The sequence below is a fragment of the Brassica oleracea genome, chromosome C1 (genome assembly GCF_000695525.1).
Source record: "Brassica oleracea var. oleracea cultivar TO1000 chromosome C1, BOL, whole genome shotgun sequence".
Taxonomy (NCBI): domain Eukaryota; kingdom Viridiplantae; phylum Streptophyta; class Magnoliopsida; order Brassicales; family Brassicaceae; genus Brassica; species Brassica oleracea.
In genome coordinates this window covers 23,341,734-23,349,720 of record NC_027748.1, presented here as the reverse complement: position 1 = coordinate 23,349,720, position 7,987 = coordinate 23,341,734, and positions in this window count along the sequence as shown.

The window sequence follows — 7,987 nt, the reverse complement described above, 5'->3', positions numbered from 1 at the left end:
ATTAAAATTAAAAAAGAGCACTACCCAATTGGAATAAATCACATAGAATTATGAATTCAAATCAAAACATAGTTTATTAGCGACTTAGCGTATATAAGAACTGCAGCTCATTAAAATTTAAAACATAGTATACATATTTTAAAACAGAGCATAGACTAAATCACAAGCTTCTGATAAAAAACAGCACTTTACTAGACATATATATGAAACTTTATTGTAGACTTAAATCAGGCAAAGAAAAATATTCATTAAACGAGGCAATATTGTCTCACCATATATTAAAATTAGAAACTGAAAGTGCAACAAATAAAAGTCAGTTTCTTTAATGGTACTTAACAAAACATATAAATCTAAGCCTAACTAAAGTTTATAAATTCATACTTCGTAAGAGACAAAATTCTAGTACCGAAAAACTTGACGAGGGAAAAGCACCTCACAGAGCACTACAAACTCAAATCAAAACAGAGAATTATTAATTCAAACAAAAACATAGTTTATTAGAGTATATAAGACCTGCAGCTCAATAGAATTTAAAACAGAGTATACTGACATATTTTAATACAAAGCACTACGAACTCAAATCAAAACAGAACATTATGAACTCAAATCAAAACAGAACATTATGAACTAACTGAAATATAGAGAAACAAACACAGACAAAAATATAAATTTAATCAAAAGTTATGTTTTTACCTGATAGTGCTCCATGCACAGATTTATACATAAGTTCAGCAGACGCAGTTGGAATCAGCTGTTGCATTCGAACATGACAATCATGACTTTGCATTCTTGTTAATTTACCACCAGATAAATCAAAACACTTGGATGACTCGATGCATATCCATCAGAAAACTGAAAGTCTTTTTGAAGCCATTTTAAGAAAGCTGGTTTTGCATTGGCTTGTAGTCTAAACATTGGGATGGGGACTTTGCCATCAGCTGTTAAGTGTAGATCTTTCCTATTACAATACTCTTTCAAATCAAGTCGTGATATGATGCCATCCTTTGTTTGTTAAAATTCAGTAGAGTATTATATTATGAAGAAAATTATTTTCTATATGTTTCACATCAGATTGTGTCGAAGTTTATGATTCTTCTAATAAGGTAACTCCCAAAAAATGATTTGCTTGTGCCAGTTGTGAATGTCACCATATCCTTTTAAACGCCCATGGTTTCCTCCGCAAGCAACTGTTTTTGGTAGACCATTTACTTTGTTCCATATTTCCTCGCCTGTAAGCAACTGTGGTGGAGTATCGCTCACAACTCTTCCCCTTTTAAATATATTTTTTTTCGCCGATAGCTATTATCTGCTGGTAGAAAACGACAATGACAATCAAACCAACTTTTTTTTCTACCGTTCTTCAACTGAAATGCATCAGTCTAGTCCAAGCAATAAGGTCATGCAAATCGACCATGAGTTGTCCATCCAGAAAGCATAGCATAAGTAGGAAAGTCACTTATTTTCCGCATAGACACACCTCATAGGATAAAGTTCTCTTAGTATAAATATCATAGGCCTCAACCCCGTAAACCCAAAAATCCTTCAACTCTTCTATCAATGGTTGAAGAAAAATATCGAGACTTCTCTTAGGATGATTAGGACCAGGAACTAGAACGGTTAGAAACATAAATTCTTGTTTCATGCACATTTCAGGTGGCATGTTATATGGAGTCAGAATTACCGGCCACAATGAATAGTTATGTCCTTACATACCAAATGGATTAAAAACATCTATGCATAACCCAAGGTAAATATTTTTTTGACTCTGATGCAAAATCGGGATATACCTTATGAAAATGTTTCCATGCTTCTCCATCTGAAGGATGACACATCTCTTCATCATTCATTGAATGTTCTGCGTGCATCTCATATCTCTTGCTGTAATATTAGATTGATATAATCTTTTCAATGTATCTTCAACTGACAAATAAACATTTGGTTGTATGCAATTTTTTTCTATCCAGGATTTTGAGTAGGACGAAATCTGTTTGCAGAATAGACAGCTTTCTATGTTTTCAAAATCTTTCCAGAATAGCATACAATTATCTTGGCAAACATCAATCTTCTGATAAGGTTAATCCAAAGACCACATAAGCTTCTTTATACTATAGTAAGAATTTATTGAATTATTTACCTTGTGGAAAATACTCTTGTATCATCTGAGAAATCGAATCCATACAATTCTGTGGTAACTTGTAATCTATCTTCAAGCTCTTGAGCCGAGCTGCTAAAGAAAGAAAGTTGTGGAAGACCCTTTGGATGTTTTGCAGCATCCAAAATATGGTAAAACCTTTTAGCCCCAACATTAGGCTCTTCTTCCATATTCTTATTAAACGAAGCTTCCTCATTACTATCTGCATATGCATCTGAAACCGTTTGCAAATAAGGATTCACTGGTTCCGCTTGAGAGTCAAAACAAGAAGCATCTCCACTAGAAATTATATTAAGAGGATTGCTCAGAATATTATAATTCTCTCCATGAGAAATCCAAACCCAGTAGTTGTATGTAAAACCCCTATTATATAGATGACTTCACACAATGTTTTCTTCCAGTAGTTTTCCATCGTCACACTTATAACATGGACAAAGTAGCTTGCTATTCTCAAGAAATAGAGGTTGATTCTTTGCAAATTTCATAAAACTCTCTAAACCTTGACAAAAAGTTTCTGAAACTTGATTAGTGGTGCCATAGATTCTTTCATACATCCACTGTCATGTAGTTTTAATATCATTATTGAACGACATTCTTCTGTATATATAGGAGATAGCTTATTTTTCATTCTTCTTGACAGTAAATAGCTTTAGAACCTCTTTTTCTTCTCAATAATTATCTTTTGGAGAAACACTGTCTTTTTTATTTCTGTCTTTATTGTAATTGGACTCCTTCTGATATGTTTTAATGGTCGTACTAGATTTTAACCCGCGCTTTCAAATCGCAGGGTATATTTTCAATGAGAAATTTATGTAATCACAGTTTGTCTTTATTTAAAGTAGACTTGGGCATAAAATCTGAAACCAGAAGCCTGATTCGAACCCAAACTAAAATATCAATTCTTACCCGGTCTGAAATTTAAGAAATACCAAAAATGGTCCTGTAGGATGGTACAAACATATCCTAGCCCAAAGTGTTATTAGCCGAACCCGAACATGTAACCCGAAAAATAAAAAAAATCGAAAAAATCCGAAACCTGATCTGAATGTCTAAATTAATCACAAGTATAAATATTTGAAACATAAATATGAACTTCAAATATTCAATTAAATATTTATTTTGAATGGTATCTAAAAATAAGTATTTAAAATTTAAATAAGTATCTTAAATATATTATTCTATATAAATAAGTTTTTACTTCTTATCTTTTGCTTATAAATTTTGGATTTAATTTTGGATATAATCCGAACCGAACTAATATAACCCGAATCGAAATGATATATGTTCACTTTATGGGTTTTATGATGTGAAACAAATTAGAATTAAAACTGATCTGTTATATCCTAATTACATGATCCATACTTATAATATTAAATTATTTTTTATTTGTTATATTTGTCAAAATTTATTTTATTATAATTAATTCAATATTTCTTATAATATAAATTAAATATATGGTGTTTCAACCCGTCTCATACTTGACAAATGTTTAAATTTTTATGAAATAGTTGCAACAAACTGTAATTGTAAATCATAATATTTAATTCAATATACCATACAATCAAAAATATTAATTTCAACTAAATTTAGTATTGTATTTATAAAATTCAATTATATTAAATTATATTTTAATATTCTAGTTTAGATATTATATTAAATATAAAATTATTTATTATTTTAAATATCTTATAAATATTTTTCATTAATAAATTGAAGTATGTTGTAAACTATATGAATATATGTTATTATGTATATGTAATTATTTTAATTTATAACTTATAAAACAGGCAGTAAATTGATTAAGTTATGTTATATATATTATTAACTGTAATAATTTAATAATGAAAATGAATTATGTATATATAAATATTACAGAAATTTTATTTCTTATTTGATCAATCAAACTGAATTAATATTCATATGTAATAAAATTAATAGTAATTATGAATTTCATTATCTAATATAAATATTCAAACAATAAATATCTATATTTTAAATAAAACGATATTAAATATATTGTTAAAATGCAATATTAGAAAATATACTGAATAATATCTTGGGAAATTTGCCAAAAAAAAACAAAAAAAAAAACAAATTCTTTGTTCCCTTAGTGTAAAACCAACTTAAATTACCCCCTTTTGTATAATATTCTTTAAAATCCCTAACCTAACCCTTATTTTATCAATTAAAAAATTAAAAACTCACTTTTATATATCAATTAAAAACAAAAAACGAATTTTGACCCAAAAAGAAAAGAAAACAAAAAATTGAATCAAAATCTAGTTAAAAATAAATCTAAATAGAAACAAAGAAAAAAGAAAACAAAAATCCCAAGATAAATTTAATATATGAATTCTGTTTAGTTTTATTTTTTAATAATTATAAAAAATTATTTTAATGGTTTTTTAAATTTTCTAAAAATTGATTTAAATGTTAATCCAAATAAATAAATTAAAATATATCTAAGATTATAATTTTAAATATCGACATATATTCTTAATATAATTTAAATTAGATCAATTGTTTTTTGAAAATCAATTTTAGAAAATTAATAAAAATAGATAAATGAAAATCAATTTTTATTTTTATTTTTCGCAAGAAAAAATAGCTGAAACACGTTTTAGGCAAGTAAAAAGATTTCAAAATATTCTTAAAATATATTGTAACTAGACTTGCCATATTTTTGAAAAATATTGTTATTCTTATCCGTAGAATGTACCTTTTATGCTGCGTATAAACAAGACAAAAATTCATTAAGCAGATTCTACCACATGTAGCGATATGAACTGTGTCTAGACTTCGCACTCCTGAAATTTTAGATTATCTCCTAAAATTAGAAAATGCATTCACAAAAAAAAATGTAGTCATCTTTACAACTAGTAGAATTCGCATTCTTCATATTTAGAAATTTAATTAAAAGTAGATTGTACATTCTAAAAAACGTAGATGAGCTTGTTTAATCTGGAATTCAATTTCTACTAAGCAATTATTCATAGAAGATGAAATTTACTTTTTGTAAAACATAATTTAAAATTTTAATATATCAAATTTTTCAACCCAAAAAAATACTAGTTTGTGTATATGGGTGTTTCATCAATTGCTTCAATTTTTTATAATTTTTTTAGAAATAAACTATTTACATCATTAAGTTTTAAAAATGGAAAAGGTAAAAGAGAAAAAAAATGAACAAAAAATATTTTATACCAAAAAGAACAAAGAGACTGAATTTTTGATCCGTTTCGGCAAATTTCCCTAATAAAACTAAATAAATTAAATGGTTCAACCTAGACTATTTGTAAGTAGATAAAACTTGTTTCTGTTTTAATAATATTTATGTGTGCTATATTTGAAGAGATTATGATTCTGATTACTAATATAAACAGGAAATAATAAAGTATATTCAATATTAGATAAGAATATAGTCCTTAAATATTGTTATGCACTAAATACCAGAATGTAACATTGACTTATATGTTTGTAAAAGAATTTTTCCTTTTTAAATACTTTTTTTGTTATTGTGTAAATATTTTTTATAAACTAAACTTGTAACCAATTATATAATGCTTGAATCACAAATCAATGAATCATGAAAAAGGTAACATGAGAAATTCGGTTTTAGTTAGCTTCATATCTGTTACATTATCTATGTCAAAATTTGCAACTATAAATATATCTTTAACAGGATAAGACCTGCGCCTAGCGCATGGTTTGTATGAAAATTATTTAAAAAATATTATATGAAAAAATAAAATTTATATTCTTGATCGAATTAATAATTTTGGACCTTAAACAATTTTCTAAAATTTTTTTTTGTTAATTACATAATTTGTTTACTGATGAGCTTATCTCATTTTTTTAAATATTTTAGGTCAAAAAATAACTTATCGCATAAGAACCTAACGTTTAGGCAGAAGAATCTCAGGCCTACAATTTCATTACAATAAAACTATGTCAGCTCGGTTTAATATCATGATTTAACAATTTAAAAGTAAATTATGGTTATGAGAAATTTACGTTCACGTGTCAATCCTATCTATCTTCAATATTTTTCTCATTTTTGTGTTGTTTTTTTTCATTTTGGTTATTACTCGATATAAATAATGCTTTTTGAGTTTATTCTCGTTTCGTTATTTTATTTTAGCATGAGATTTCAAAATATTTAAGATTTAAAATTATTAAAGAGATACATACTTAGGTTAAGATCTGCGTCTTGTACAGAATATTACTTATTTTATGTTTTTCTGCATATTATGAAATAATAAAATAATAATTATATATTAAATAAATAAGAAATCAGTTACTATTATGTAATAAATTGGTGTGCGCATATAAATCAAACGACCGCTCTTGTTTATTCGCAATCATTTAGGACAAATAAATCAAAACAATCAATCTTATCTATCGTATATGATATATAATTAGATTTAAATGATATTAACATAGATATAAAGAATACTTTTAATATGGGTATTTATTAAATAAGTTTCTACTCATATAATTTTATGATTATTTAATTTGCATGTTTGTGTAACAAAGTTTTATACCAACGATTTTTTTTAATGTTGAATGTTTAGTGGTTTCAATAATTTATAATCATTTAAAAAAAACAATGAAGCTTTCAAAATTAAAATATTAACTTTTCAATATATGTTCAACGCATATATCAAAATATAAATATGTATTTTCATATGATGTATAGTTTAGTTTTAACGATATGAAAAAAAAAAAATATATATATATATATATTAACATAAACACCTATTAAAATAAAATTATTTATTCATATGATTTTATAATCATTGTAACTTATTATACAAAAAAAATTTAAACCTTGATCACAAAAGTTTATGTGAGACTTTTAATTGTTTTAGTAGATTATACTCATTTTGAAAAATTCTAAATACAACATATACAAAAAAAATCTAAATTTAATTATATAATTAATGTAATTGTGTAATTTATTTTAATAATAAATAATTAAATAAAATGATAGAAAGTATACAGATTGTTAGCAAATATTTATTATTTAAATCATTAATTATCATATATATCTTAATCATATTAGGTAATTCCGTATGTTTTATTTAAGAAAAAAATATATAATAATTTCAGTTTGATAAATGAATGGTCCATAATGGACATACTATATAATATAACATTCTCTAACAATCTCATTTTGGACTAACAAAATTTTCAATTGATTTTAAAGCCGTCACGTAAGCAAAATTAGCATTCCAACTACGTGACAACTCAGCATGATATTTTTTTAATTAGTACAAACTACATGTTATAACTTTTTAAATGTTTCTCTATTAATATATACTAGACCCAGCGCGAATATGAATTTTCAGTTTTTAATTATTTATTTTATTAAATGATATATTTGTAATATTCGTTCATATTATATTCATTAAGTAAATATATTTTTTTGCATCTTAAACTATCTATTTTTTTACGAATGTGTGATATCATAAAAAAATATAAAAAAAATGAGTATAGAGTTAATTAGATAATTTTAAAAACAGAAATTTTTCTTTCGTGAGCGATATCATATAAATAATGATCCGCCCAGTTAACAAAAATCATGATTATATTATGTGTAATTTTTTTTATTTTGACCATTTCCTTAAAACTATATTAAATTTTAAATATTTTAATTATAATATTTTTAATATCCTTACCTTTTTATTTGAAATGCAACTCAATTTTTTTTTAACAATTATAACAAAATATTTTAAAAATATTTTTAGAATTTTTTTGAAAAATATGAATATTACATTTTAAATTAAAATTATCCTAAAATATGATAAGTTTTGATGTAAACGAAAACTCAAA